General features: G+C 38.8%; 1 protein-coding gene across 6 annotated transcripts in view; it reads right to left on the bottom strand.

Annotated features, from left to right (window-relative positions):
* Window positions 1-23,382, bottom strand: part of PKIB (cAMP-dependent protein kinase inhibitor beta) — a 53,844-nt gene that overhangs the window by 5,562 nt on the left and 24,900 nt on the right. Inside the window, exon 2 of one of the 6 annotated variants that reach the window (XM_054063823.1) lies at window positions 2,041-2,123. The exons of 2 other annotated variants lie outside the window; for them this stretch is intronic. The gene's annotated coding sequence lies outside the window, so the exon portion shown is untranslated. Of the gene's footprint in view, window positions 1-1,380; window positions 1,406-2,040; window positions 2,124-6,870; window positions 6,949-13,505; window positions 13,589-23,382 lie in introns of those variants that run through there. 3 more of the 6 variants (XM_054063821.1, XM_054063825.1, XM_054063826.1) reach the window with 3 other exon arrangements.

The raw sequence follows: 23,382 nt of genomic DNA, 5'->3' as shown, positions 1-23,382 counted from the left end.
CAGAAGAAGATAAAAGAAACTCTGTGCATTTCCTTATACTGCCATTTGCACATCAGACTAGCACAATGAACACCTCTGTACCTACAAGAAACCTATGGGTAAGGTCAGCAGCAGCCCTTTCTGCCAGCCACTTGTGTATCTTTTTATGACCTGATCCCTCTTTTTAAGTGGTTTTGCCATACAACCACTCAGAAGGGAATTGAAACTATTTTGTCTTACTGTCTCTGTGAAGCAAAGCATGTTTTCTTTACTACAAATGTTGTTTAGAATCTTATTTAGAATCTTGTTAGAACAAACTCTTTCCACAGAGAAGCAAATTATATCAAAAGGCCTCTCAAAAACAAAACTAAAAGTCTTCATAAAACTTCTTTATCTTGCAGATATCAACCAATTTGTTTTCCGATGCTCCTTGTTAGCTTGGTTTAATCTCAGCTTGTGCTCGTGACTTTTATCTAATAAATAATTGAATCCTGGAAATAATAGGACCAACAGCTCTCTGCTCCCTTGACCCCTGTCTCAAAGCCCATTGAGCTGAATGGAAAAACTCCTGCTGACCAAAAAGGTCTTTGGATTGGGCACAGAGGTGTTTACAGGATCATATCTCAGGGCATCAGCTTAAGTGAGCACACCTGGAGCAAAAGGAGGTGATATTTAGCTGCAAGTGAGAACCACCATTAGCAACTTTATTATTAAGAATCACAAAAGTGTACACAATAATTTCCAATAATTAACAGTAATTTTTAATAAGGCATTAATTGTTCAATTAAAAGCATCATTTACTTGCTTTATATGAGAGCATTTCTGTGCGCAATGTGGGAACAGGAATATTGACTCTGTGTAATTTTGGTCAGTGCTTTGTGTGGGAAGGGATACACACTGGGCTGGAGACCATTCTGATGGAAGGCTGTCAGCTTTCAGATGTCAACTGGCTGTATTTAGAATAAGATTTAGATAAGGAAAATCTCAGTCATAGTAGTGTTGTTCATATAAGAAGCAAAGCACATAGTCCCCATTCTAGAATTCTCTTAAGGCTGGGATATATCAGTGCTCTCATTTCATGGATAGAAAAAACAAGGCACATAGGGATCAATCAGACTTGCTCAGATGTGCAGGAAGGGAGAGGCAGAAATTTGATCACTGATGCTGACCTGGTGCTTCCACCACAAAGAACATTTTCCTTTTCTCCTTCAAAGTGTTTTTCAGCTGTGTCACTCCAATAACAAGAATAAATATTCTTAATATTCTTTGTATCTCTAAATACTTTGCAATAAAAGAAATTAATCCTTCTTGGCAAGAAACAAAGTCTTGCGTAAAATCGGCAAATCTGAAAGATAACTTAAACATGTAAATAAATCACTTTCTCTAATCAAAGTTCTGCACCTTAGATTTAGCAGGAAGTTCCTGTCCTGCGTGTAAACAGTCAGGTCAAGTCCAAATGAATCTTTTCCCTACATAGCAAAAATATAAAAAACTATACGTAGACATTCACGAATGCAACATTGAGATAATATACAAAGTACATGTATCAACATTCTCAGATATAGCATTATGCTATGTAATCATTAAAATGTGTAAGGTCAGCACTTGATAAGAAATGTCAAAATAAGGAGAATGAATCATATTTACAGGCACAGTCCCATGGCTTTTTGTGGGTGTTCGTATTTACTAAACTATAAGTGTCCTAAATGTATTTCTCCATATACTCACTGGAGCAAATAAAGAGACTTGCTTCAGAACACAAAACACTCAGGATCTCCTTTTGCTTAGTAAAGCTTATGTTAAACTTTTCAACCATTTAGTTGCTGAGACAGCAATACTGTTGTGACCTCACTGCTCTTCACAGAATTACAACAAAACACACCAAAGACTTTCTCAAACCTGTCTTGTGGATGTGTTGTGGGTTTTTTTTTTTTTCACCTTTTCTCTCCTGCATGGATGTTTTGGTCCTTGAATGGTTACTTTTTAAATGGAGAAAATCTGTTCTACAAGTCACGCTATATGAATCTACTCTCTTCTATAGTACAGTTTCATCTTACCTACCTTGTGCACTTGTTTAAAATCTTCCCTTCCCTCTCCAGCTTATCTCTTTCTCCCTTGACATGTTCTCCCTTCATTGCATAATACTAGAAAACCCAAGAAGATGATAAAGGGGACAGTCGGACATACTTTCATGTACATGAATTTTGATTTATGCACTCGATTAAAAAAATGTGCAGAGACATCTGTCAGACAGAAAATCAGCTGATTATTATTCCTCAGTCCAGTAGCCGTAACTCAAATGTAGCTATCTAAAAATAATAAAAGTACACAATCCTTTACATATGTAGCAGTTACCATTATGTTTTCACCTTTTTTTTCCTATAAGGAAAAAGTTTTCCACTTAAGGTATTAGTGGCTGAGGAGAAGACTGAATTCAAAAGTTAAGGGCTCGCCACTGTGCTAGTACAGGATGTTCATTAAGTATATTTGAAAGACAAGAGGCTACCCCAGCAGTCTTAGAACTGACATTACTTATCAAAAATTAAGTTCATTTAGGTCCATAAAAGTCAAAGCTTAAATCCACTTCCAAACATATGACAGACCATATTCAAAATAGCTTGCTTCTGTACTTTAGATAAATGGCATTTTTTTCTTTAATGGTGTAAGGAATTTCTTCAATTTGATTCTGATGCTATCTTATAATAGTATTTTCTAAGACCTACATCCAAGTAAGGATGTATAGTTACTCCACTCTATCTGTTTCTACCTTTATTTTTTTTAACACGTTCACCAGGAAAGAACTATCTTTTTGGCATTTTCTCGCATCTATTAGGTGTAGTATTTGTCATGCTTCCTCACAGAGGAAATAATAATCACAATGTGCACAGCATCTGTTTCCTCAATTCCACTTCTCCTCCTGCCAACAACATGTCCTTCAGATTCAATGAATGCATTTTACTGTAGCCTTATCGAAGTTAAAGATATTTACATCTTGCCAATATCTGCACACAGTTGCTTCTCTCAGCTTCCAAGTTACTGCTCTCATTTTCCCCCATGTCACTGCTCACCAGACAAATAGTGTGCAGCTTTAAAAGAATAGTGACAGATTTTGAGAGCAGAAGGTTCCATACTTCTCCATCTCCCTTTTTTCACCATACCAAAACTAGGCCACCAAAATGCAGAAGGGGGCCAGGTGGAAAACAACAGTTGACAGAGGATGCAGCTGTTTGCAGATGGTCAAGAGCAGGAAGACAGGTGGACCTCCAGAAAAGCTCACCTTCTAAAATTACAGACTGAAGGCTTTGACTGGCATCCCAACTAGTACTTCATTAGTTCTCCATGACACCAGACTAACTTTGCAGCTCATTACTGGGCCGTGACATAGCACTAAGGGTTTTTTGGGAGGACTAGGTTCATCTGCTCATATACGCCTCTGAAATCCCTGCAGGACAACTGAGAATGCACAACAGACCACTTAGGTGTGCAAGGGCAAAGGAAATGTTCTGCTTGTGAAAACTGGCTACAATCAAAAGTAAAACTGAATTACTGTATCTATCAGACATTTAAGTAAGCATCCTCAGACAAAGCAACAGCAGGTAAACTACCAGTGGGATTTTCTCTTAGTGAGACAGCTAGTTTGTTGATCTTTGAATTCTCTTTCGCTAGCAGTATAGACAGCCTCTGGGGAGAAAATTAGTCACAGAAGCTAATGAGAATTTATTTAAGTAAATGACAAAGGAAAAGAATAAATAAGTCTCCTGAAACACCTTGTGTTGAAGATCAAGGGAAAAAAACGCTTTACAGTGCTCAGTTGTAGCAGGTGCCAAGGTCTAGATTAAATGTCAGCACTGTCTCTTCCTCACCTTATTTGTTAGAAAGTAGATAAATCTCCAACATACGTATTTGTGAAAGCCCTTCTTTCTTCTGATCTTTTTACTGTCTTACACAGAGACAAAATACTGGTTTTGTTCTGCTTGGAAGGACAAACTGTTCCTCGGGAAATGTCAGAAGGTTCCTGACACTGGTATTGTTATAACTCCATGCAGGAGACTGAAAGACCAAACACATCACTCCTTGCCACTCAAGCACTTCTCTCAAAAACTTTTCTGTTAGGTCTAATGAATAGTCTCTGTCTGCACTATCAGAGAAAGCTTCACTTCCCAAACACTTTTCCTTTTGAAGGCTCCTTCATAGGAACAAACTGGAAAGTGTGAAATCCTCCCACAAACACCTGAAAAATACAATAGCCAAGAAGTACTTTTAGAGCCAGACTGATTTATTTTGTGTCTTAATGTTCTCTTACTTTAAGACATATTTCAGTATCTTATTCATAAAGAACTTGAGTCCTCTTGGTTGTGTTTTGTTGGGTTTTATCTGCTTTTAAGAAATGAGTGTTCTCCAAACACATTTACCTCAAAAGTCTGTGGGTTCAAAAGTTTCTAAGTAAGGAGAACAGAAAACTTATTGAAAGAAGTACTTCCCGCTATACAACTGAGATGAAAACCACATCTCCTTGCTGTGCAGTTGCCATGCTTTCACATCCTCTTGTGCTGCAGCTACATCCTGACAACTTTGCCTCCTTTTCCCAAGGATCTCAGAATAGGCACGTTTTCATTATATATGCTCATGTAAACCTCAAACTTCATCCTGAAGCACTACTGGACCACAGAAAAGGAAAAAAGCTAGGAAAAGTCATGCTCTGGATAGTCCAGAGATTATGATGATGACTAACAGTAACCCGGACACTTGCATAACTATTTTTGTGAGAAAAATTTCTGTTACATGTTTTTTCACATCAGTAATATTCGTAACACATTTGTAAACCTAGTGCTAGGAAGCAAAGAGAAAGATAAGCAAGTGGTATTTAGCATATTGGTATCAAACACAGGCATCTTGATTCTGTTTGGATCTTAGGACAAGAGACCACACATTTCTTAATATATAAAAGCATATATATATAGTTAGCATAGCTAACTATAGTATATAGTATAGTACATAGTATAGTTGGCATAGCTAACTATACAGAAGTTAGAAGTGAATCACTCGGGGAATAAAGTACATTTATTGGCTTACAGTTTTTTTAATATATCACTAAAGTTGAAATGAGTTCCTTTTGTTATGCATGTTAGATGATTCAGGTTTTCTGTACCAAGAGAGATGGCCTCTTCAGTGCATGTCCTCTGAAAAATTCATGAGTTGTTTTCCCATACAGAGAAACTAAATTATATCCCATCTCAGTAAATCTACATTGCAGAAGCATGTCTTTCTACGTCTTCTGCCTCAGTCTGGATATTACAGGCCATATAACACATGATATTTTGGGATGATATTTTAAAGTTTAGCATATTTTATAACAGGCTTTCACTTGTTTTGTCTTGTGTCTTTCTTCTGCTCTGGATACGTGACTTACTGTACGCTCTTGCAGCAGGGATGACATCCTTACTGATAATGTGCAAAAATGGTTTCCATACATAATTTGCCTAGTCTCAAACTAGCGAGTCTGGGATACCAAGATTACACCATTCCTCCATTTCCTCCTTGGTGCTCTCAGAAGCACTGAATGAAGATCCAAGACATTGGTCATCTTGTTCAGATGCCCATCCATTTGGGGTACAGAATCTGAAAACCTTGGCCAAAGCTGTAGGTTAAAGACAAGAGCTGACAAATTTTGCCCCTTGGTGAGACCAATTTCTAGATAAATCTTGTCTATGCTCTCATGAGGAAAGGTTAAAGATGGAAAATTAATCTTATTAAGGACCATCACAAACCTCATCTATCTTCAGCTCAAAATACAACAGAGATCTTAACTTTTGCTAACTCTTGTATACTGTACCTAAAAAGGATATGTGTGCACTTGTATAGATACTGCTGCTGAAAGGACCTGTGTAATCCAGTACACCAAACCAGCATTACAAGGTACATACGGCATGAAACCACTTTCTATACAAATTAAATGGGATTAAATTTTTCTTCCTCATACTGGTGCTTTGAAACATTCAGTTAAATTTTCTGATCACTTACATAAAGCAAATACCATAATCATGGAACAAACAAGAGAAAAAAAGCCACATAACTTATTAGTTATGCTGGTTTTATGCTTCTGGAGAATGTACAGATACCCTACTGGAGTTCACCCTCCACAAACTCATGCAGAGTAGAACAGCTTTATTGTGAGCTGTGTTTAACCCTGAATACATGCAGTGCTCTAATGCATAGAAGAACACATTATGAAGCTAATAGCAGTCTCAAATAAAAGCACAATTTTCCCATTGTGAAAGAAAATAAGGAGAGAAGAGGTCATGATACTGGCAACTGAAACAGAAGTTATCTAAAGAAATAAATGAAGTGATATTAACTGAAGGCAGTCAATACCAAGCAAGCAAGTCACTTTCCAAATGACCAAAAGCTATGACTGACATAAGCTTTAGTCAACTTCACAGGAAGCACAATTCAGCAGGGAAGAAAATCCAATGCATCAGTGATGCTAGAAAGAAACCTTCTATGGAATAAGATACGAAGCTTAATGGAAACAAACCAACCAACAAACCTAATTCTTCCTCTTATATTTTGGCCATTTCTTCTCAGAGAGTTTTCATTTCCTATTGCAAAATGTATAAATATTGCCTGCCCTACCTACCCACGTGCAGACTGTACACTTTCTGAGTTCAGCCATAGAACTCCGCCCTTCCAAATCCTTTCTTAAGATTTGTGTCTGGCATTCAGTTATGCAAATGAAAGCTGACTTTTGATTTTATCTTTGTTGTGGCCAGATACCATTCCACAATTACATATAAAAACAGATAATTCATATCTTATTTGTACGATTCTTCCTCCTTCAAACTTATAAGCCATATTTTTTGTGGCCTGGATCAGACCTGGAGAACATCCCACCTTATGTGTGAACGTCTTCCCTCGCCAGCTTCAGTTGCACTTCACTAATGTGGAAACACTTGTGTTTAGTCACTATTGCAGTCACACCCCTTAGTGCTTCTTCCCTTGAAGATAGGAAAGAAAACTCTTTGTCTTGTAATGACATGGTTCATATCTGCTGACAGTCTAGAAAATCTAAAGTGTAACCAAATCCAAGCACCATTCTTCTTCTTAAGTTGGAGTAAAACTTCCCTATTTAAATTTTTCATTTCTGCATTCTGGTTCCATAGTGCTGAACACACATAAGGAGAAGTCACTATTTCCAATGATATACAAGAATTACTCATAGCAGTCTGTTCTAATTAAAAACAAACAAACAAAACAAAAGCAAACAAAAATAGGAAAAAAAGCCCAACACAAAACAAAACAAACGAAGAGGAGCTTTGTAATTAATTTCTACTTACTCACAGAAGTTTGAATATAGCATTTAAATCAAAGCCAGCTTAACTCTCAAGTCTTTATTTGGCAACAAAAGTACTAATGTACTACTAAAAGCTAATTTTATTTTCTTTAGGACAGCAAGTTGCCACAAAACCTGCTTGTCTTTGTTATAACTAAGTTTCTAAATATAACACTCCAAGTTTTTATTATTCAACTACCTTCCTCAAGTACCAGTCTGAAAGGGAAAGCAGTTGACAACTTCAATTATTTCACCAGTGTTTACTGGTGATGAGAGCATCTCTTCCACTCTGTTCACAAAAAACAAACACCAGCTGAAGCTCTGCTATGGTATCTTGTAAGTACCACCCCGGCACTTCATTCAAACATGGTTCCCAGGGTTTCAGCAGTGTTTGCTTTCACTGTGAAGTTCTGCATAACTATTTCCCCTATAATTATGTGTTTTATCTCTCGCTTCAGTCACTTCTACTCCACAAATAATCTAAGTTTACCTGAATTGTTCTTCTGGTTCATCCACAAATGGTCCTGGAAAACCAATCCAAAATAATTTGGCATTCTTCACTGAATAGGATGTTGGAAAGAAAATCATGTTTGTACAACTCTATATATAAAATATTAATTTAAATAAAATATTATTTTATTAACTCAGTTCAAGGGTGCCATGGATAGCCAGACCTCTTCCTGGTCTCTGTTCTCCGCCTCCTCCTGCTTCTTGGCCACGACCCATCCTCTGTTTAGGTGCTATTCTAACTCCGAGCTCCTCCTTGGAGTACTCTTAACTTTGTCGACTTCTCTCTCTTGTAGTGCTTTCTCTCTCTCACTCCTAGCTCCTCCTCTGAGTGGTCTTCTCTCCTCTGAGTGGTCTTCCAACTGCTCTGCCACACTAGGCTTTATACACCCTTACCACCTCATTAGCAGCTACCCCAATGATTGGTCACATCTCAAGATCTCACAGCCGCAGCAATTAGGTTCAACTCAGCTGCCCTACAATTATCTCTTGTTTACAACACACCTACAAAAGGGCAGTAAAAGGGCTTTGCTTTTCCAAATACAAACTATTGTAGGATAATTCTATAAAGCCATAATTCTATAAAGCCATCTCAGCTTGAAGGAGAACTGGTCTATCCAGACGTTTTTCCAATGACATTTTTCTAACTAATAAAATATATTATCTCTCTCTAAAAACTTTGGCTTGACCATGTCCTTAGGCCACCACAGGTGCTGGAAAGTTCTACAAAATCATTTTGGTTCAGTTTGCCCTCAGCGGAAGATGAACCAACAGATGCTTCTCACAGTAATCTGTTGATTTTAGGTGAGTCCCAGCAGAAAACAGTCATTTGGGATGTGGAGTTTAATACAATCAAAACGGAACTAACCCCCAGCTGCAAGTCATCCTGGTGCACTGGAATCCTTTAATAAGTTACTGAACTTTCCTACCGCTGTGCTCAGCATGTCAGTCAACATTCACAAAGATGAAAAATCAATAGGACATACAGCTACATTTTGAGAAGTTATGTTATACAACTTTTATGCACCGTTTTCTAAAATTGCATTTTAAATCTAGACCCTCAGCTCCCTGCTCTGTATGCTCCATTTATATTTTATTTATGCTTCAGCATATAGTTTTGCTTCAGATACAACATTTCTTCAATGTCAAATGAACAATTTTTCATTTTCATTTCATTCTTCAACATACATCATGCCTACTGTAATAGAATTCCGCCCAGGTCATATACTCTAAAGCATACTTCTTCAATCTTGGCAGTAGTCCCGTTTACTAACTTTAATAAAATTACAGGTAGAAAAATCTGCTTCATCCCATGGTGACTCACCAAGGAAACAGACTGAGATTTGAGAAATGTGTCTTCCTTTAGCCTTATAATTTAAGTTAAATAATGACCTCGATTCGCAAGACTTCCCAATTATATTTACAATAGACTTTAACTCACAAATAAAAAATTAATTCAATCAATTACGATTCACTGCAATATATCCTGATCGTACAGGCTTACATTTTGATCCTGCAGTTATGCACGTACTTAACTTTATCTAATTGCAAGGCTTCTATTCTTTCCATTAAGATTTGATAATACAGGCAGGAGATACCACTAGGAATGTGCTCTTTAATGTTCAGGAGCAGATCACTGGGTCAGATTTGTCCCACTCAGATCTGGAGGCAAGAGTTGATTCCAGTGGATCAGACACTTGCAATACAGCCCCTGGTTATTCATCTGTCTGTTATTTCTCCAGGACATCTGTGAATAGTCACAGAGCACAGGGTACTTACATACACACAAAGGCACAAAAGGTCAGAACAAGGCTAGTCTCAAATTTACTCTGCCAGAAAATTTTGAGACTGGGGAAAAAAACTTACCAAATTTTTCCACAGAATAGGGAATATGAAGACACAAAGATTTGGCAGCATCTTGTACTTAAATTTTCTGGGAATGAACCAGCTACACCCTGCTCCACTGAATAGCATCGATAAAACAGAATTTCGAATAATTGAACAAAAATAATCCCAAACCCACAATTTTTGAGAACTAATGATGGAAACAAATAGGCTGAACGATTAGCCACAGTACACACTGAGAATTTTTTCCTAGCAACTTATTTTAGATTACTTTTACGCTTTAGGTGAAGGTTTTATCTGCAGTACTATACTTGTTCCTGTCTTCCTATTTTTAGATTATGCCATTTGTTTCCTCCGTGTCCCTACTGAAAGGATACGATTGATCACAGTGATTTATAAACCTCTCTGACTTTCATGCTATTGCAGTGTCTCTTTTTCCTATGAGAATAGGTCTAATAGGTGAAATTCATACTAGTTATAAGCCTAAACAAGTCAGTAGAATTACACCTGGGATTCGTTTCGTTTAATTTCTTTAGCCTTTCAATATACTTCTATTTTATGAGAGGTATGAATCATTTCTATTACCCTCCAATGCCCTTAGTCTAGGACATTAAAACAGCCTTTTCTCTTAGAGCTTCAAGGTTATAGACTAGTTCCATAAAACAGACATATTTTCATCAAAATTCTAGTAAAATATGCTAAGGTAATTATTTTATGGTCTCCCTGAGCTTACTCGGCAACTGAGGAAAATTATTGCCTCTCAAAAATATTAAGCCCTACAAGCAAATCCCTACCTTCAAACATTATAGCTTATCTGTTGTTTCAGAACAAAAACCAAACAGTCATTTCTAAGGATGTACTGGGCTGGCAGCCAGATAATTTGAATAGATGTATTTTAAATTAATTTAATTAAAATTATCTCTAATTAAGGCAGATGGCTTTAAGAGAGTCTTTCTCATTTTGGCAGATGATCCTTCAGCAAACATGCCCTGCTATTGAAACACCTGGATAAAGTACTTTAAATAGGGACCAAAATATGTATTTATATCCCAGGTGATAATGAAGCTGTGAAAACAGCCTTTACATATAGGACTATGTAAAAGACAACAGAGTAGAAAGTTAAACTGTGCTTTTTATAAATTACTTGAATGAAGTACGGCTGGACTCAAGTTATTTTACCTGGAATGTCACCAAGTGCTGAACTTTTATTAATTTTTTTTAATCTATGTAGGCCACCCACACTTAAGGAAAAGTGGAGGGATGGACACCAAAATATAAGAAAGCCATCAAGTCTTGTTCTTATTTGTCATAGGAACATTAGCTGGGAGGTCCACATACTGAATCTTTTAGTTTTAAGAGTTTAACAATCAGTGCTCTTTCCCCCCCCTTCTTTATTATTTTCAATTTAACATTTAGTCTGCTATATTCTGAGTGAGAATGGGGTCTAATTTTGACACATCAGACCAGAGCTGTTCTCCCACAGCAAAAGTAACAAGCAAGATCAGTCTGAGCAAATGTTTTAACTTTGCTTTCCTTTGGACCAGAATCGGGTAAGATTTTCCTACTGAAAACTGCTTTCCTTTGTAAAGGAATCCACACTTCCACTCCACAGAAGTCTAGTGGAACCATGCCATTCCTGAGTCACATCAATTTCAACAAAACTTTTTTCCTAGGTCCACACAAGAGAGAGTCCGCTGACTGCTGCTGAAGAGTTGCTTGCCTTGTAGGCAGGGCCTGGCGTGGGGAGAGAGGACGGTTAGCGCAGTGGCAGGCTAGTCAGCTTGAGTTACCACAGACTAGGCAAAGGCACCCTGATGCCAAGGAACGAGAAGCCTGGAAGAACATTTCCAGTTGGTGAGAGATTACTGTTCAGAGCTGACATTTTGTAGCCTTTGGATTTTACGTTTAATTGGAAACACCACTTTTGCAAATTCCTCTAAGGATTCCGCAGCCTCCATGGCATTTGGCCAGGTGTATATGTACCTGTGTAACATTGTGTGTGAGTTCAGGAACTGCTGAATGCTCAGAAACAATTTTTTCCCATCTGCTAACCTAATAACCTCTTCCAAAATGTCTATGAGCTCCGAACAGTTCCTTTTTTAGCTTTGCCAGCATAATCATATTACAGTCTGACACCTGGCAGCGTAAATTAATCTCTCTTCTCTCCTCTCTTCGCTTACCCCCTCGCAAATTCCTCAGAAGTTATTTTTTCCCATTTTGTCTTATTAAGCACAGACAGGGAGAGGAGGAAAACAGGCATTATCACTGAATTTTTTTGCAAACTGATATTTGAAAGACACATTCTACAAAGATACATCTTTCCTAGAAACACAAACCTAAACACATTGCCTAATGGAAACTCCAGGGGAGTTTTGTTTTGTTGGAGTTGAACTTTTCAAAACAAAAACCTGGAAATTACACTGACTGACAAGTGCAGATCTTTGAGGAGCTACGCTGATGTTGGTGTAGTACTCAAAACATTTACTCCTTAATTTATGCATTGGTATTTACTTCTGCATTAAAACCTATATCTTCAAAAGGTCAAAAATAAGAAGGATACCCGTCATGTTTTTCTGAGGAGCGCATAACCCTAGAGATGGTGGATCATTTTTTTCTAAACTCCACTCAACACTGCAGACGAGTAGAGCATACGCGACCTTCCTAGTCCTGCATGATTTGGGGTAGAGAACTGCAGATGGTCTGATTTCCGGGTAGACTTTTTTTCTGCACATAATCTCATGTTTCAAAGACCTACGGAAGACTAGAGGTGCCACAGGAAACATTTTCTCTGGTCTTCTCTGCTAAATTTTTACAGTGTTTTTTATTTGTTGTTTTCTCAAAAAGAAAAAAAAAAGCAACAATAACTCTGAATTTTCTTGATCACAGCCAAAAAGACATGACTTTTCACCAACCAGACTTATATGCCACATTGAGTTTGAAACTGTCACATTCTGCTCCTTATAACGTCATCCAAACCACTACAGACTTGTTCGATGAAACAGAGAGGAGAGAGACGAAAGCAAATAAATCTCTGCAAATATTCTCTGCAGATATTCCTCCACAAAAGTTCTGCTCATTTATTCTAGTGGGGTAGGGGAGTAATGAGAAATATTTGTTCCTGCCTTAGACATCGCAGCACTCCTCCCTAAAGTGTAAAGAGTTACTCAAATCTGTGAGGACTGCGCAAAAGCCAGGTCCAAGCATAAGTAGCTATTTGTGCTCACTTCAGAGCTGTTCATGGCCAGTGCTCCATCTCAGATTCCTCCTGGACACAGAAAGCTCCAGAAACCTGGCTGTGATATGCATGTCTCTACGGGACTGACTTGACGGTCCGTGTTTGAAGGGCCATGTGAACAGTTTTGCCTCATGAATCCTTCTTCCCCTCTGAAGAAGGAAGAGAGGCAGCCACACAAGAAACTGAACCCATTTCTGTACTTCTCTGCAGGGAACTCCCTAAAGCTCCAACAGTCACAGAAAAAGAATAACATTTGAATGTATCATCTAGAGTGTTTTTAAAAAAAAAAAAAACAATCTACACACATTTACTATGTCAAAGAAGATTCTTATTCTAGTGCTTCAGTGAGGAGCCTAGAAAGACTCTGAGGTGTGTAAAGCCCTGTGAGCAGGAGAGTGCTGGCAAAGCTACATACATTTAAATAAAGAGGAACTTCTCTCTTGCTTAGTTTGTTCAAAGCGGTATGGAGACAAACATAGCTCTTCATTTATAAAGTTCATTAGGAATGCTAGATGTCTATGAAACCTTGCTAAAATGCTTTAAAAACGTCCTAAAAGAACACAAATAGTAGAGTACAGCAAATTAGAGCGTAAGAAAAAGGCTACTTACAGGACAGCAAAAAGAGGCTGATGAGTACCAGAGACACTCAGAAACAACTAGAATGTGATCTCAATGTCTGGCTTTCAGTTGACTATGGCAAAATGCCAAGGGGAAGCTGAACTGTTGCCAAGAGGGAAATGAAAGTTGAATACGTTTAAAATGAATAAATAAACTACAAATTCACATACATGACATACAGGTAGACTGCAGGGCTTCAGCCTTTCCATTTGGGGCATTTCTGCTACAAAATCCAAGTCCTTAACAACCACATCATATAACAAACTCTCTGTCCTCCTGTAAAAGAGAGTGAATCTCTCTGCAGCAGCACTGTTGCTACAATCACGCCAAAGGTGGCAACTGCAGCTGGATACTGTGCAAGTAAGCAAGCAAGCCATGTCTGTTCAAAGGCATTCTGCTATCCGAAATGATAACGAGTAACTATGGCAAAAATTGCTTTCACACTGTTATAAGATAAATCATACTTTACCACCACATTTTCAGCAAAGGTCTACAACAGACTTAACATTTCAGTGTTGACACAAAGTTTCACAGCAGACAAGGAAGTTACCTGGAAATAACTATACTGCTTACTCTTGCATTTGCTGTCAGTTGCTGGAGAACCAACCAGCCTACAGGGAAAAGGGTCACCTAGTAAGGTCAGTTGGCCAACCTGCCCAATTCTGCTCCCCAAAATGCTAAATACTTTAAAGTTCATGGTTCAGGTATGCCTTCAAGCCCCACAACATGGTCCTTCTTGAAGATGGGCTGGGCATGAGCTACAGAATAAAGCCACTGCTTAAACTGTGGGTAGTCACAGAGAGGAATGAACATCCAGGAAGGTGCCAGCAGCTCTGGCTTCCACTGTCTCCTCAAATAACCTGCCATCACAGAACTAACAGAGAAGCAAATCACCACTGGAAAAACCTCCCAGCTTTTAAAAATCAGAAAGGCTGAAACAATTTGAAGCTATTCAAATAAAAAAGCTTCTTGTGTGCTAAGTAAGTCAGCGGGGGGGGGAAAACACAAAAGGATCACTGAAGAAAAATTAACTTCTCAACTGAAGAAATGACTCAATGTTTTGTACAAAGGCAAGATAGTCTCCACCTGACATTTGTCAAGGGTCAGTCATCCACAGCTGAGAGATGGGAAGTGGGGGTAGGGGATGGGGGGGAAGATGGAGTTTCATTTACCACAAATAGCTTTCTTTCACCACAGAGGACCCAAACTGAGTGAAAACTCAACTGCTGTAAATGCAGAGCAATCCTATAGGAGTTAGGTTCCTTTGGATGTACATCAGGGCAATTGAGATTAGGGTGGTACCACAAACCACATCAGACAGTTAGTTTCTAGAGTGAAAAGAGCTCACATTGGGACATTTCAATGGATGCCAATGCATTTATAAAGTGCAATAGCAGAAATAGAAATTAATTTGCCTAGCTAGATATTCCTTTTTTTGCACTATGCTATCTCTATTTCAAATGTTTAACCTAGACATATAAACAAGAGAAAAAAAGGAAACAATTTGTTTTAATGGTTATAATAAGGTAACCTTCAAATCATGTAAATATTTATTTAAGTATAGTATGAAACCACACTAAAGTCTGCACAGATACAGTCAGCAATTCAGCACTTGCCTGATGCAATGTTTTCTTCCCCATATTCTTCCTTCAGTGAACATTCTTCCCTCTGAATTTTCATATTAAGTGATAATACTTCATGAAACCCAGTATAAATTTTGTAAAGGGCTCAGAGAACTCCTGCCTGTTCCAGAAGTGCTAGTTATAAAAAATGATACTCCAGAAAGTTAGTAGAATAATAATACAAAGATCAGGATTTTGAAGTACATAGGAGTTTGTTACAGAGAGATTACTGGACTTCAAAACACTGCAAAAGAAATCACAAAAATACCACTTCTCAACCTCCATCTCAACATTTCTGCAACAGTAACCAATACAACAAAGAAAGCATAAATTTACATGAAAACATGCACTCTTTCCTGAAGCTTTTAGCAGCCTGTAAAATTAGTTTTATTCTTGTGCTTGTAGATTATGCCTATTTTATAAGTTGTGATTAAATCACATTATTCAGAAAACTTCAACGACGTAACTGTCTTTAGCCATTAGTTACAAGATATGCTTTATTTATTTCACTAGTACAGCTGGTGAGGCAAAGCAAGAGTGGATTTCTAATTTAAGAACCACAATCTGAAGAAACTAGTGTGAATGAAGGGAGACAGGAAATGTTATCAGGGTCACACTTACCTGAGCTGCAGTGGTGGAAAGAAAGTACGTGATTGCCATCATGCTGATGCACACGCACAGCCCAGCTGGGATAATGCAATGGCTAGAGCCTCATTAGTCCCTTCGCCTATTTTCTTTCCTTCTACTTCCTGTCCCTTCAATAAATCGTGCTTGGTGTCAGCAGAGAAGCACAAAATTATGAACGTTATCTCACGTTAACACACGCTCTTGTTCAAATCTGTTGCTGAACTGAAGGCCAAACCCCATCCTTTTACTTCAGCTGATAACGGGACAAACCATTGTTACAGTCAGTGCTCTGAGCCACATCCTTAGCCCCAAATCCTTTCTTTGCTTACATGCCCTTTCAAACTTGACATTTTATGTGTTGATTTTAGCCCTTTTATAGTTACTTAAGTGCTGAGGAGAGGAAGGAAAAAACACATACATATAAAAGGTCTGTTGATGGGGTTTCTCTTTTCCATTTTAAAGTTCAAAAGCATATATATTATACATCTTTGCAGCTCTCTAGGGTTTCTACCAGCTAAAGGTTACATTTTTCTGAACTGTTTCTGCAGCTTCCAAAACTGCGACTCACCAACCCCACTTTCACAGTTAAAAGTTGGGCAACTGGCATGATGCTTAGATAAACTAATGATCTAACAGCTTACTGGTATGCAGCAGGACACTTTGATGAAAGTATGCCAATTACATATATAAGGATAGATTATTTGCTATAAACTTTGTTTGTCTTGCAATGCTAAGAGCATTCAGAATCTCCCAAATAAGATAACGTTTGGACTGTGGAAAGTCTACTCTGCCATATCATCATTTATTAAGAAACCAGTTTTGCAATTCTTATCTAAAGACATTTATTTTCCAAATAACATTGCTGAGACCTTTACCTTGTTATCACTTATAATAAAATTTTCACTTTGCATATGTATCAATTAACAGTTACAATAAAAGTTTCCACTCTCTATGTATCTGTAGATATATCTCTATATATAGTCTAGTCTATCATCCTGTACCCCTGCAACATCAGGAATGAAAAGAAACTTCTCTAAATTTCACTGGATATGGAATTGTTCAGTCATACTACAGCTGATAAACCCACCCATTTTTCTCTAAAATGAATAAAGGGTGAGTCTTAAAGCCTACTCTAAGCAGCCAAATGCAATGTGCAGCATTTTGTAGACTATCATGATGAAGGCCCATTACTGCTCCTGGACCTCATCTTGCCTTTGTTTTTGTTCCGCACACCACAACTCTTCATAGCATCTGGGAGCAGATTTTTCTTCATTTTCAGTCAACAAGAATACAAGGGTTTGTATAACACAGGTGCAATGACACCTTTACTTCTGGTACTGACCTTCAAGGTAGAAAGAAGTGAAACTGCAGAACTCGACGCAAAAGCTTCCTTTACTGATTTGGATTCTTCAGAAAATTGCCTCCAATCTCATAAATCCACTTGGAACTAATCAACAGCTACTACCTAGGAAACGGGCATGCTTAGGGATCCTGTGCATCATGGACTTTTCCTTGCTCTGGGTTGCCGGATAGTACCTGCATCTACTTGCTGCTCACTTTAGCAGATGAAATCATCGACTTTGCAATGAATCATTCAAATCACCTAACAGTGCTCATTCCCCCTTTTGTAAACACGCCCAGAGAACACCCAGAGATTTGAAGAAAAGCTGCCTTGAGCTTCTGCGCAGAAGATAATGGAAGTATTGTAACAGAAATTCTGCTCTTTTGATGCCAACCTAAGTTTTGCCCTAGTCTTCACACTTTAACCTCTAATACAATGCTTTCTTTGAGGGTGGGAAAAAAGAGTATGTGGCCAAAGTTGGGGGTCTGGACTGCCATTAGCCAGGCCACTATTAGAAACACAGAGGAAAAATATTATGCTTGAAACCTGAAGACTGCTTCTGCAAATTCTGCAGTGACTATTTCATATACAAGAAGACAGAGTCTTGGAGTCAGTCCAACATCCACAATTTCCAGATTTCCAGTCCAGTACCTTAATGACTGTGCTCATTTTGTCTCCATAAATGAAGAATTCTTACATGTTCTCTTCTCTAATTAGTTCCCAACTAGCTAACTAGTGTTCACAGCACTGAGCTGTCAGAAAGGGGTTAACCCAAACATGAGCAAAGCCAAAACAGAATTAAATCAAAACACTGTATGTTTATTTAAATAAGACTTGACACTAAAAACACTGACCATGCTGCAAGGATCTGCTGAGTATTTCTCTAGAAGAATATTACTTTAGCAAAATTCTGATAAAAAAGAGGACTAAGGAGGACCCCAACAAGACATTGTTCTCTTAGGAGTCAACAGTTGCAAAACACCTTAGGACATTTCCATGCTTCTTGTAACTGTAAGTAAATGAGATCATTCACCACACAAACTTGTTAATCTGATGATAGGACAGTTATAATTGCCTCTGTTCCCAATTGCTCTATTGACTCACTGCAACTGATAGTTTGACTCTCCTTATCTCCAATGGGGAATGGTCATTAGAATTAATCTGTGCCACTCAGGAGTTACCACACCCACAAAGAAAGGAACAAGATTAGAAGTAAACTGAAGAGTCAGCTTTTAATTAAATGCATTATTTGCGTGTAACAAACTCAAACAGTGATTATGTAGTCTGGAAAGAGTTTTTATACAGTTTTCATACAACTAACCTCAGGGAAAAAAATATGCCTTTTGCCAACCACTGGTGAAGTTCAAATGCATTGCATACATTAGTTTGCCAGGAATACTGGAGTTACAAGTCCAGAAAAAAAAGTAAAGAAGATCAGCATAAGCTGTTAGACACACAGTACTTGAGAAAAACAGACCACCAACATGTCCAAAATAAATGAAGATAACTATGTAATTATCTTGGAAACTCCGAGCATCAGTTTCTATGTTTATCATTTCTACATCACCTGTGTGTCTCCTACTAGGACTTCAAACCCTGAACAAGCCACACTGAGTTCAAGAATTGGATCATCACACGTTGAAGTCTAAATTTGATGCCAACATGTACTTCATCACACATCAGAAAAAGCTCCTTGTTTTGTTCTCCTCACCAAACAGAAAGACTATTTACCAAACAGAAAGACTATTTACCTAAGTCTTTCTTTGGAGAGAAGTTCTCAGGCACATCCCAAGTTAATTACTGAATTCGAGGCTGGTGAACTCTTAGCAACTGCTAAGGAAACAGTGATGACCAGTTGTCAAGGCAGTATAATTGGATGAAATCAAATGACTTTTGATAGACAAACTGATGAATCTACCTCACTGTTAACTTCAGGCCGTGTTTTCTGGGAAAGACTCTTTGCTCTTCTTATTGTCAGACAATCTAGCATATTTCATGTCCAGAAGCAACTTCTTTGGGGGAAAAGATGCAATATCAAACATTCTACAGTGGCCAAGAAAGTGTCCATTATATATTTTATCACCAGTTTAGAAATTTTACATGTCACTAACCCACATTAGAAATCTGACATTTGAGTCCCTTTAATTTTAGAAAACAGATTCTGCAATTTTCCCAATTGCATTTCACATGGCACTGGAACAGGCTGCCCAGGGAGGTGGTCCAGTCACGTTCCCTGGAGGTGTTTAAGGAACAGGTTGATGAAGTGCTTAGGGATGTGGTTTAAGAGAGTGTTAGGAATGGTTGGACTTGATGATCCAGTGGGTCCTTTCCGACCTGGTGATTCTATGATTCTATTATTTATCAGTAAATCATTATTTCAGACTATTCATGGGCACATTTTAGATGATGTCTTTGTATCTGCCCATTCTGTGTGGATTCTGACACTGTTGCAGAAGAAATGCACAAACTTTCTGAGCTTTTCTCAAAGTCAGCTGAGGAGGGAAAGTAACATAATTAGGAAAGGCTCTAACTAGTTCAATTTTATTCTGCTTAATCTTCTAAAAAAAGAGTTCTGCATATGAAAATTAATTAGGGTCACTGCTTCTAGGACAACTGAAAAACCTAACTAAGTCAAAGCAAAGAATCTTACTTGACTTTGCTGAATACTTTACAAACAGATGGGGTGCATGAGACATGAAGAAGCAGACTCCTGTGGTTTCTCAGAGGCCACAGTCTGCTCGTGCTTCTTTCAGAAGATCAAGCACAAATAAATATAAAGATATCCTAAAATGTCAGTCTCCTAAAAAAAAAAAAGGAGCAATAACTTCTTTCACAGAGAACAAAAAGTTAACAAAACAAAGTTGTTTTGTTCCAATGGGAGTAAATGGATGAGGCAGCCAGCTGGAAATTAGTAACTTATACTTACAGCATTGGACAGAAGTGTCTTTCTCACCAAGCAGATTTACAAGACCACAGAGACAGACTGGCACAGGTTTGAACTCCTGTACAGGATCAGTTGAGGTGATGACCATTTGTGAAACATATTTCACACTTCCCTAATGCAGGAAGTTACTTAGTCTCTTGACAATGACTGCTGTTGTGCTGTATGGAGATTAAATTTTTTTCCCCACCTGTCTTTTTGCCTAAATGAACAAGTATCCACTGTCTTTGGCTCATTTCCTGCACCCAGAAATTGCTCTGCTTTATTTTGGACCCTGAACACAAGTTCCTTGAACTTATTTGAGGCTGGACCACTAGACAGTATTACTTCTTCATTTGCTGAAGCAGAAATAAAACTTCATTTTTGTTATACTAAACTACCTCAGCTAGGAGTTTGTTGGAATGTTCTGCTTTCCTGCTAATTATTGCTATGGCTTGTTGCCAGTCACCACTTCGAGAAGTTAAATATTAGCTTCCAGATGAGCAGCAATGCTAAAGACAACAAAACACCATTCTAAATAAAATAGGTGGTGGTATGAAAGGAAAGCAAACACTTCCTGCTGGGACAGTTGTCTACAAGTCCTGGCCAAACAACTCCCTTATAAAGGCAATGTAGGGTTTTGTCAAAACAGGAGCATATCAACATCTCAAAACCAGCACACTTTTCAGAGAAGGACCTGGGGGTGCTGGTTGACAGCCGACTGAACATGAGCCAGCAGTGTGCCCAGGTGGCCAAGAAGGCCAATGGCATCTTGGCTTGGATCAGAAACGGTATGACCAGCAGGTCCAGGGAGGTGATTCTCCCTCTGTACTCGGCACTGGTGAGACCGCACCTTGAATACTGTGTTCAGTTCTGGACCCCTCACCACAAGAAGGATGTTGAGGCTCTGGAGTGTGTCCAGAGAAGAGCAACAAAGCTGGTGAGGTGGCTGGAGAACAAGTCTTACGAGGAGCGGCTGAGAGAGCTGGGGTTGTTTAGCCTGGAGAAGAGGAGGCTGAGGGAAGACCTTATTACTCTCTACAACTACCTGAAAGGAGGTTGTGGAGAGGAGGGAGCTGGCCTCTTCTCCCAAGTGACAGGGGACAGGACTAGAGGGAATGGCCTGAAGCTCCGTCAGGGGAGGTTCAGGTTGGATATCAGAAAAAAATTCTTCACAGTAAGAGTCATTGGGTACTGGAACAGGCTGCCCAGGGAGGTGGTCGAGTCGCCTTCCCTGGAGGTGTTTAAGGAACGGGTGGATGAAGTGCTTAGGGACATGGTTTAGGGAGTGTTAGGAATGGTTGGACTCGATGATCCAATGGGTCCTTTCCAACCTTGTGATTCTGTGATTCTGTGATTCTGTGTCAAGGCTCACTTGGTAGAGAACAGCAGTGACATCCTGCATTACTCGTAGGCTTCTGAGAGCGGAACAGGATATGCAGCCAGGAGGAAATGTCTGGGACAAAGCCAGAAGTAGAGAATAAAGGAAGACTGAAAACTCAGGTTATATAAAATCATAGAGTAGTTCAGGTTGGAAGTGACCTCAGGACATCTACCCCAATCTCCTGCTCAAATCAGGGTCAGTACTTAATTCAGACCACACTGTTCAGGGATTTGTCCAGTCAGCTTTTGATTATCTCCAAAGGTGGAGATTCCACAACTCCTCTGAGCAAATCGTGCCAGGGCCTGACTGTCGTCATGCAGAATGAGCTTTTCCTTACCCCAGCCTGAACCTTCGCTATTCTGGGTGGTGATCATAGTCTCTTGTTCTCTTCCTGTGTGATTCGGTAGAGATCCCGGCTCCATCCTCTCAGTAACACCTTACTGGTATGGGAAGGCTGCTCTTAGGTCCACCCAAAGTCTTCTCCAAGACGAACAATCCCCAGTCCCTCAGCCTTTCCTCTCAGGGCAAGTGTTCCTTCCCTGACCAACTTGACGGTCTCCTGGTTGACTTCATCACATCCTTCTGGTAAGGCAGGGCAAAACTGGACACAGTCTTCCAGACATGGTTGAATGAGTGCACCTTCCAGACGTGGTTGAACGAGTGCACCTTCCTTACTAAGCAGTTTGGCTTGCAGGCAATGCACAAAGCAGGATAAGATGTTACCAAGTTTTTTCAGGTTGAGCAGCTCACTCAGAAAGATGTCCAAAAGATGAGGAAGTATCAACCGATCCAGCAGGACTTTGTATTCTAAGTGCTCCTATCTTTTGGAAACCGGGCATGCTGACTGTTTTCTAGTTCGGCTGCAAGATGTGTAGAGCAGAGCATGTGGTACTCCAAATCAGGCATCAAAAATCAGCTTTTTTATTCTGAATGGGGCTGGCACAGAATTTGGTTTCCAGATGGTTTTCTGTTGTGTGTTTCTGTTACTTAGAAGAACACAGCAAAATCAGGAGGGAAAGCCCTTCCCCAGAGAGAAGCAAGAAATCAGGGAAACAGAAGTAAAAACACAAATAATAAGGCAGTAATTAATAAGTTAAGTCACTTCTTGTGTCACAGTTTTCTCAAGTAAGGAACCAGCTGTGGAAGCTTCACTTTTAGGCCAAACAATTCACTATTTGACTCTCCTGTCTGTAGTAGCTTTGGCTGGCATTTACCAGTCTTATTTACACAGTTAGATGCAAAGCAGCCAATTAACAGTGCTTGTTATTTCCTTATTAACAAACATGGTCTTTGAAAAGACAGATGCTCTTGTTTACCATCCCTTCAGATTTCAATCAGTCTCCATATTTGTGTTTGTGCTCTATGCTATATAAAATCTGACTTCTTTTGCTCTTCATCTGGTTTTGGTATTTAATTTTTCAAACTGCTTGATGCCTGTATTAATTCCTTTCATATTTGGAAATGTTCCTTACAGCCTGTTGATCTCAAATTCATTGATGAATATCATTAAAAGTCAATGGTGAAATTCGGTTTAAGAATTTGACCCCTGGAATAACTCTGGCTTCTAAAAAACTCCCAACACAGCTGAAGGGCACATACTTAATACAGGGCGGATGTGACAAAGTTGAACTACAAAACTGCTAGCTACACTCACCTTTAACTATTTGACTATGTTCCATTTATTGTTGCATCACGCCCACTTATTGCTTAGCAAAGGATAACTCAAATACCTCAAGGGATAATGTAAAATCAATAAACTGGTACAATATACAATTAATTGCCACTATAACTCCAAGTTGTAGCATTACACACTATTGTACTGTATAGCTCCAGTACATCAGAGCACACAATCAAGTGCTTAATTTTCACAGTTGAATGCTTAAAAATATTTACTTAATCTCTTTGTACAACTAGGGCCATAATCACTTATTTGATCTTATTTTCTAATTTCATATTTCAAAATAGCAGTTGCA

Source organism: Cuculus canorus, chromosome 3 (genome assembly GCF_017976375.1).
Source record: "Cuculus canorus isolate bCucCan1 chromosome 3, bCucCan1.pri, whole genome shotgun sequence".
Lineage (NCBI taxonomy): Eukaryota > Metazoa > Chordata > Aves > Cuculiformes > Cuculidae > Cuculus > Cuculus canorus.
This window is presented reverse-complemented; position numbering and strand designations above follow the sequence as displayed.